At 37.1% G+C, this 9,164-nt stretch overlaps 1 long non-coding RNA gene across 1 annotated transcript in view; it reads right to left on the bottom strand.

Moving 5' to 3' along the window:
* Positions 1-2,776: 2,776 nt before the first annotated feature.
* The window catches only part of LOC108362470 (uncharacterized), a 21,163-nt gene continuing 14,775 nt past the window's right edge, over positions 2,777-9,164 (bottom strand). Inside the window, exons 2-3 of the long non-coding RNA XR_001847475.1 lie at positions 7,277-7,490; positions 2,777-7,200 (exon numbers count right to left, since the gene is read on the bottom strand). This is a non-coding gene — a long non-coding RNA (uncharacterized LOC108362470). The remainder of the gene's footprint in view (positions 7,201-7,276; positions 7,491-9,164) is intronic.

Consider the following 9,164-nt stretch of genomic DNA (forward strand, 5'->3'; position numbering starts at 1 on the left):
ATTGACAAATACATAGTTTAGGAAGAGCCTGCCTGAAACTATACAAAAAAGCAAATAAGCAAATGGATGTATAGAATTGACAACAACAACCACGCTGTCGAGTTTAAATAGCGGCAAATCAGCTGCACTTGATAGTAGTTGGTTGAATAAGGAAAATGAATTAGCAACAAGAGTTTACGGGATGTACATAGCTCAGTGGTTAACGCTTCTGACTTTGAACATCGAATTCGCAGGTTCGATCCCTGCTGAAGTCTAGAAAAAGAAGTCTGATGAGGAGATGTGGTGATCTCCGAAATAGTGCTATAACTTCTACCGCTTAGACTTTGTTGCTTTTTCAATTTTTCCTAATAAACAATCGTGGTACAAAGCTCAATAAAAATATTAAAAATGAAAGATAACTAATTTATCTTTCAATTCATGTGCTAATTTATATTACTTTTCATATTTTAAATACTAAAATATTAAAAAACGAAAAAATCGTAATTTTTGTATGAAATAACCTTTAAAAAATATGTTTTAAATGCTAAAGAAATGGAATTTATATAGAAAGCACAAATTATTACCTTTAGTTTGGTATAAATATTTTATTATGATCTGATAATAAAAAATTTAAATGCATGCAATGTATTAGTTGTCAAAAACGCTGATAATTGTCTACGTAGCGTAGGAGTCCTGACATAAGTTATGACAATTAATTTTAAGCAAAATGTCGGACGTGAACGTTGTATTATAAAACGAATTTTTTGCGAGCTATTTAAGTTAAAAACTAAAAAATAATGAAGAAGAGAAAAAGCTACATATACATCAGCGTCTTTTCAGTTATTATAGTTCTTTTGTTATGAATTTCTCTCCTTCTAGTGCATGAAATTATTCATTTTATTCGCTCATTTTTTTCATTTATTTTCACTATTTTATCATACCTTTTAGTATAAAAATTTCAGCCCCTCGGCAACACTGAAGTTTACGAGGTCGTTTGCTCATCAAATTCGCCTCATAAATTTACGAGGGGCTCGTAAATAGAGCTCCTTACAAATTTTGACAGTTCTTATACGAGGCTCGTAAATTTACGAGGTTTACGAGTTTAAGGGAGCACCGCTAATATCACTGTTCTTGTAGGACAGCAAAATAAACTTGAGGAACGGCTTTTTAAAGTTTACTATTGAAACATTAAGCTTACAAAACGTTGATTTTGCCAGCCAAAAGTAGTGAAAAATCTGGTGAAACCCCGGGTTTCGGTCACTTCAAAACTGGTGACATTTGTATCGGCGGTGTGCAGATTGTCACCACTTTCCTCCTGTACGTGGGAGCCTTGCATCACTGTCGCACTCATTCGGATACTTCGTAAGGAAAACATATAGCTGCACTCGTCTAGCATTGCCCCCTTTCAGCCGGCTCAGGGCATTTTCTTCATAGCGAATTCAAATTAACCTTAGATAATTTAAGTAAAAGATTCTAAAATTTTTAGAATCATTTATAGAGGTTCACAAAAATTCAGTTTGCCAAATTTGATTGCGTTTTTCGACTCCAATATAGATGTTATCAAAAGTTGTAAAATTTCTTTAAAAAAGTGACGCGATGTTAACAATATTATAATCAAAAGGAAGGTAAACGATTTACCTTTATTTTGATATACATTAACAGTTGCAAATCATTTATACTGGTTCACAAAAATTCAGGTTCGTTACAACTTTGCAAAATTTGATTGCGTTTTTTCGACTTATATATAGATGTTATCAAAAGTTTTAAAATTTCTGTAAAAAAGTTAAGCGATTTTAACAATATTATGATCAAAGGAAAGGTAAACGATTTACCTTTATTTTGATATATATTAACAGTTGCAAATCATTTATACTGGTTCACAAAAATTCAGTTTCGTTACAACTTTGCAAAATTTGATTGCAATTTTTCGACTTATATATAGACGTTTTCAAAAGTTGCAAAATTTCTATAAAAAAGTTAAGCGATTTTAACAATATTATAATCAAAGGAAAGGTAATCGATTTGCCTTTATTCTGATATATATTTACAGTTGCAAATCATTTATACTGGTTCGCAAAAATTCAGTTTCGTTACAACTTTGCAGAATTTGATTGCGTTTTTTCGACTTATATATAGACGTTTTCAAAAGTTGCAAAATTTCTATGAACAAGTTAAGCGATTTTAACAACATTATAATCCAAAGAAAGGTAATCGATTTGCCTTTATTCTGATATATATTTACAGTTGCAAATCATTTATACTGGTTCGCAAAAATTCAGTTTCGTTACAACTTTGCAGAATTTGATTGCGTTTTTTCGACTTATATATAGACGTTTTCAAAAGTTGCAAAATTTCTATGAACAAGTTAAGCGATTTTAACAACATTATAATCCAAAGAAAGGTAATCGATTTGCCTTTATTCTGATATATATTTACAGTTGCAAATCATTTATACTGGTTCGCAAAAATTCAGTTTCGTTACAACTTTGCAGAATTTGATTGCGTTTTTTCGACTTATATATAGACGTTTTCAAAAGATGCAAAATTTCTATGAAGAAGTTAAGCGATTTTAACAACATTATAATCAAAAGAAAGGTAATCGATTTGCCTTTATTTTGATATATATTAACAGTTGCAAAACATTTATACTGGTTCACAAAAATTCAGTTTTATTAAAACTTTGCAAAATTTGATTGCGGTTTTTTGACTTATATATATTTAGATTTATAGGGTTATTTATTCAACCACCAATTTAATCTTTATTAAACGTATAATGAAACGAATTTTACAGCTTAACAGAACCGCGTGGTAAAAAAGATACTGGAAGGATGTCAAAAATTATGCAGAGTTGCCTTTAGTGCTGCCACAGCTACCCTGCCCCTAGTGATGCCTCACTATTTATATGTTGATCGCAAGGTGATGACTTGCGAGTATAACTCCTTAGAACCATTGTTGGTTGGGTGAGTTCTCTCCATGAACGCAGGCTTGAGCCTCTCGATTGAAATGGTTTGAGGCTTTCCGTTGATTTCGATGTTGAACATGCGATCGCTTATACGTTTTACTACTCTATGTGGTCCTGTGTACGGAGGTTCGAGTGGTTTTTTAATGTGGTCACTACGAAGGAAAACGTAACTGCATGAGTAAATGTCTTTGTGAAAAACATTTTTTTTGTTGCTGTGATGTGCTGCGGGAACCGGACGTAGTTGTTGCGTGTATTGTCGAATTTTGGGTAAGAACTGTGACGTGTGTGCTTGTTCTTGGCTGCTGGTGATGAATTCTCCTGGCAACCGCAATGTTGTGCCGTATAACATTTCAGCAGCAGAGGCATCCAAGTCTTCCTTGTATGACACACGGAGACCTAGTAATACGGACGGCAGCAGGTCGACCCATGACTGTAGGCGATTGCACATTAATGAGGCTTTTAATGAGCGGTCAAAACGCTCAATGATACCATTTGAGCTTGGGTGGTAAGGAGTCGTATGTATTTTTCGAGCGCCAATTAGTCTAGCTAAAGCTTGAAAAAGAGCTGACTCGAACTGCGTTCCTTGGTCTGTTGTAATCACCTTCGGCGAACCAAATCTTGCGACCCAAGACGTGTAAAACTGCTTTGCGACTGTATCGGCTGTCATGTCTTTCAGGGGTGCCACTTCGGGCCATCTTGTAAAACGGTCGACCATAGTCAAGCAGTATCGAAATCCTTGATCTTCTGGTAGCGTATGTCAATATGCACATGATCAAAGTGCTGATCAACTTCGTCGAAGTGTTTCGGAGTAAGCTGGTTATGCCTTGTGACTTTTGCTCGTTGGCAACTGGTGCACGAGCGAACCCATTCTGATATGTCTTTCCTGACCGAAGGTTACACGTAGCGTTGAGAGATTTGTTTCAACGTGGACTTGACACCTGTGACAAGTTGTGAACCAGGTTAAATATATTTTTTCACAGCGGTTGCGGGATATAAGGACGATTCTTGGAAGTGGATGTGTCGGAATAAATCTCGATTCCCTCATGTGGAATCATTTTTCTAGACGTAGCGAGGTTAGCTGGTTGATGTTTGAGAGTTCGTTGTCTTCTTCTTGAGATCTTTGAATTTCTTTGTATGTGACTATTACCGATGAGTTTATAGCATTTATACACGACAAAGCGTCTGCAACTGAGTTTTCTGAGCCTGGCACATGAATTATTTCTGTTGAGAACTTCGCAATGAAGTTCAAGTGGCGTATTTGGCGGGGTGACGCCTTATCGAGCCTCTGACGGAATACGAAAGTGAGGGGCTTGTGGTCGGTTTTAATAACAAAGTCTCTCCCATCGAGAATGTTTCTAAAGTGTTTTATCTTTAAATAAAGCGCCAGCAGCTCTCTATCGTAAGCACTGTAGTGTAGTTGCGGCGGCTTTAGCTTTACCGAGAAGAACGCTAGTGGACTCCAGTGCTGATTACTAAACTGGTCTAAGTGCGCACCAACGGCGGGGTTCGACGCGTAAGTCACTAAGCATAATCGAGCCTTATTCGCCAGAAATGCTAGTCGCGTGGCGTTGAGTATGCTCGCTTTGCATTCGTCAAACGCTTTAACCAGTTTTATTGTCCATTTTATCGGTTTCTTATAGTTTTTTTTGATGTCGTGAAGAGACTGTTAAGTGGCGCCTGAGTCTGCGCAGCGTTCGGAATGCATTTACGGTAGAAGTTGATGATTCCGAGAAATCGCCTTTAGTCAGATATGGTGTTTGGTTTTGGGTAACGAACTATTGCCTCAACACTATCTAGTGGCGGTTCTAATCCTTGTGGTGAGATTCGATAGCCGAGGAATGTTGTTTGCTGAGCTCCGAACTCGCATTTGTGGGAGTTGACCGGCAGAGATGCATGTTTCAGCAATTGTAGGACTTGGCGTTAATGAGACTTGTGATCATCGTGATTCTCTGACATAATCAATATGTCGTCTAAATAGCAAAAAACGAAATCAATGTTTCTGAATATCGAATCCATATAGCGCTGGAATGTTTGGGACGCGTTTTTTAACCCAAACGGCATTACCGTGAATTCGGAAAGTCCTATCGGCGTGCAAACAGCAGTTTTGCACATATCTTCAGAATGCATTGGTATGTTATACTACGCGGGGTTTATGTAAGTTTTGGAGAATATCTTTTTGCCATGAAGTTTTTCGCTGATGTCGTCTAAGTGTGGAGTCGGGTATCTGTCAGGTAAGGTATTTGCATTTAACTTGCGATAGTCCCCGCAAGCTCTCCATTCACCAGTTTTCTTTTTTACTAGGTGAATTGGGCTGGCCCAGGGACTGCTAGATGGCCTGACAATGCCTTGCGACAATAATTTTTGAAATTGACTTTTTATGGCTTCTAGTTTGTTGCCGGTGTACCTTCTAACTCTTTCGGATATAGGTTGGCAGTTTGTCACCATACGATGGGACACAGTTGTTTCCAAACGTAGTTGGTACTCTTTTGCACTCGAGTAGTGCTTAATAATATGTTGTAATTCGGTACTAATTTTTATGGAAGCTACTGTATCATTGTTTGCTTGTTGCATAATTTCAGGCGACTGCGTTTCCGCTTGGGAGTGCATTGCACTTACTGACGACAAGAGCTTCTTTACCTTTAAATCGACAAGCAAGCAGAACTTTGACAGAAAGTCTGCGCCCAATATTGGAAATTTCACATTTGAGATTAAAAAGTTCTTCTTAAATTTTTGTTTAGTGCCGATGTCTACAGTTAAACACTTTTCGCCGTAACTGAAAATAGCGGTGTTCTTTGCTGCGAAAAGTTGTATGCTTCTGGGTGCTGGTTGTCTTTTCCACTTTAGCATCGTTTGTAGAATCGTGGAAACGACAGATCCGGAGTCAACAAGGACTTTTATTCTGTTGATTCTATCGAAACCGTATTAGTGGGTGTCGGAGGTGCAGACATTGTTGATGCTGCCGCCTGCTGCATGAACAGATGGCAGCGACTCTAGTTTCCCGCACTTTTGGAGTTTGTCGTATTTATGAACTGACATGGTGGTGTATATTTGAAGGCTGCTTTGCCGAAGCGAATGTGGTATTTACAGACTTTTTGGTTGTTCGGGCGCCTGGAAGTCGATTGGCCAGCGAAACGTGAAGATTGTGCGTTATGGTATAATAATAATGTTTCGCAATTTATGTTAGTGGAAAGCTCACCGAGTTTTAAAGCAATTTGATTCATCGATTCCTCCAAGGCCGTGACTCTTGCTTCGAACTTTTGCGGTTTGTGTTTGTTGGTTACGTCGTAAGTTGCGGAGTTTGCAGAAGAGTCAAATTCGTATACGCTTGGTGGTGTATTGTCGACTATTTTGTCTGCTACTTTCGCTATATCCTCCGGATCTGTTGATTTGCATGACAATAATATACACATGACGTTGTCGGGCATACTTTGGAGCCATAAGTTTGTTAGTGCATCGCGATGCATTGTTGAGCTCGCAAGATCCTGCATTTATCGTAGGAGCTGGCTAGGTCTTTGGCCGCTACTAAGATCCGTGCCGGAGAGTAGTTTCAGGAGGCATTTTTCCTTAGAGATGCCGAAGCAAGTTATTAGTTCCTCTTTAAGCTTGTCATACTTCCCTGATCACGGCGGATTTTTGGCGATGTCAGAAACTTGGCGTAAGGTGTCGGTGTCCAAGGCAGCGATCACGTTGTAGAATTTCGAAACATCTGAAGTTGTGCGGTTAACGAGCAGAAGTCCATCGATTTGTGTGATCCACAGTTCGGGATCTGCTGCCATGAAACGCGGTAGTTTGAGCGAACCAATTGCACCGACATGTGTTTGAGGTACTACCTGTTGGTGCTCGTTTGCCGCGGTGGCCTTTGGATCTCCACTTTCATCACCGTGTTCAGTTTTCTGCTCATCTGCTAATCGTGGTGGCATCCTGGTTTAGTTAATGTCAATGATGCGTTGGTAGTTTTAATCTCCTATCGGGGTCACGAACTATGGGGTTATTTATTCAACCACCAATTTAATCTTTATTAAATGTATAATGAGACGTATTTTACAGCTTAACAGAACCGCGAGGTAAAAAAGATATTGCAGTTTTTTGCTTGACAAAAAACGGTGAAAAAAGAGAATGCCAAAAATTATGCAGAGTCGCCTTTACTGCTGCCGCAGATATCTTCAAAAGTTGCTTTCAAGTAACTGCTGGGGTTTTTTTGGCCACTTTCAAATTACTGCTGCTACGACGACTGCATGTTTTGCTATTATAAGTTTCTGCTAAAAATTAAAAAAAAAGTAAATAAAACAATTACAAGTATGCAAAATTTAAGTGCATTAGTAATTAAACAACTACCTCGTCTGAATCGAGACATTTGTAACGATGTTTTGTCAGACTGTCCCTTGCCCTTCCATCCAGCATGTTGAAGACCTTCATCATCCAATGACGGAGTCAAATAATGAAAAATTTAAAAAATTTAAATGGCTAAAAATAAATAATTTATATATTAAAATATATATTTTTTATAAACGTAGCTGCTGATGCTTCAACACGTCTTCTGCACACCACTCTGGAATTAAAATAAAATGGTAAAATTATTATTGTGGATGCAACCAGTTAGATTCTATCTGAAAAATAAAGTAACAAAATTATTATTTCTCAAATGAAACTGAAGAAGAAACTATCTTTTTTTTTATAATTTTTAATAAACTTATCTATTTGTGAAATTATGCTAGAATCCGTAATATCTCTTCTTTCTTCTATTCTTAAAAATAGTTGCTGCAATATTTTATTTGGATTATTAATAATTTTTTTTTATATATTGCATATAATTTTCGAATTTATATGCAGAAAAATTGTCTAAAGGACCAAATTGTTTAACGCAATCACTTAAATGCAAAAGACCATGGACATTGAAATTGATTAAATGTTCGCCATAAAAATTACTAAACAACTTTACAAATTCTTTTAACATTTCATTAGCGACATTAGATTCTACTTGACATGACTTCTCACAAGAGAGAAGGCGAATACCAACATGCAACAAAAGAAAATGGTAATACAAGTTACCCGGTATGCAGTCTTTTAAAACAAACAACCCCGTNCGACATGCAACAAAAGAAAATGGTAATACAAGTTATTCGGTATGCAGTCTTTCAAAACAAACAACCCCGAGTACAATAAAAATTGCCGGTATTCTGTCGACTTCCAGTTGCTTATTTCATTTAGATCTCGACTGAGTCTGGAAAATTCAGAGGGAACGAACTTATTCAGAAACAATCCCTGCAAGACAGCTGACCATCAAAAAGTGCTCATTTTATCATTATCACTAATTACAGTAGTGCTTATTAAAATACTCATTTTTGTTCAGGCGATGGGATAAAACTGAGCACTTTCCCCTTGTTGGTGTAATATTTTACCTCTTCTTACTAATTGAAAACTTTGATTAATGAAAAGTGCTAATGAATAAAGTACTCATTGTTGTCATTAGCAAGTCCTCAGTGCTAATAAACAAACTACTCATTGTTGTCGTTATAAACTCCTCAGCACTAATAATCAAACTACTCATTTTTGTCGTTATAAACTCCTCAGTACAGGAAAAAACAAATAACGACAAAATCAAAATTTTTACTTTTAAAAATGAATTGGTTTATTTAAAAAACGTTTATTAATACAAAACTCTTATAGTACATATGTGCAAACAAATAACATACTTTGTACATATCGATGGTCCTGTGCAATAACGACACAATTCAAAATTCCAAAAACAAAACCCTTACTACTGTTAAGTGGCTCATATATCTATCTAATCCATGTCGAATCCATGTCTAATATTTAGTTCTTACTTTAGCAATCCTTACTGCTTACTTTATAAAAGGTTGGAAATGGATTAGACGAGGATTACAGACAAGAGCGACTTAACAGTAGTAACAGTTTTTATTTTTTGAGTTTTGAATTTTGAATTTTGTAGTTATTGCAGAGGACCATTGATGTGCATGTGTATAACATTGCTGGTGCAGGCGTTGAAGGTGATGTTGGTGGTGGCCTTAAAGTAATAGTGGCGATGTTGAAGGTGATTTTGCTGGTAGAGGCGTGGAATGTTGATGGTGCGATTTTGCTGGTGCCGGTGTTGAATGATGATGGTGGTGATACTTCTGGTACCGGTGTTGAAGGTGATGGTACGATGTTGGTGGTGGCATTAAAGGTGATGGAGGAGGTGCGTGCGATATCAGCTGGTGACGGC

Source organism: Rhagoletis zephyria, unplaced genomic scaffold (genome assembly GCF_001687245.7).
Source record: "Rhagoletis zephyria isolate East Lansing unplaced genomic scaffold, Rhagoletis_zephyria_1.1 Rzeph_scaffold_01020, whole genome shotgun sequence".
NCBI lineage: Eukaryota > Metazoa > Arthropoda > Insecta > Diptera > Tephritidae > Rhagoletis > Rhagoletis zephyria.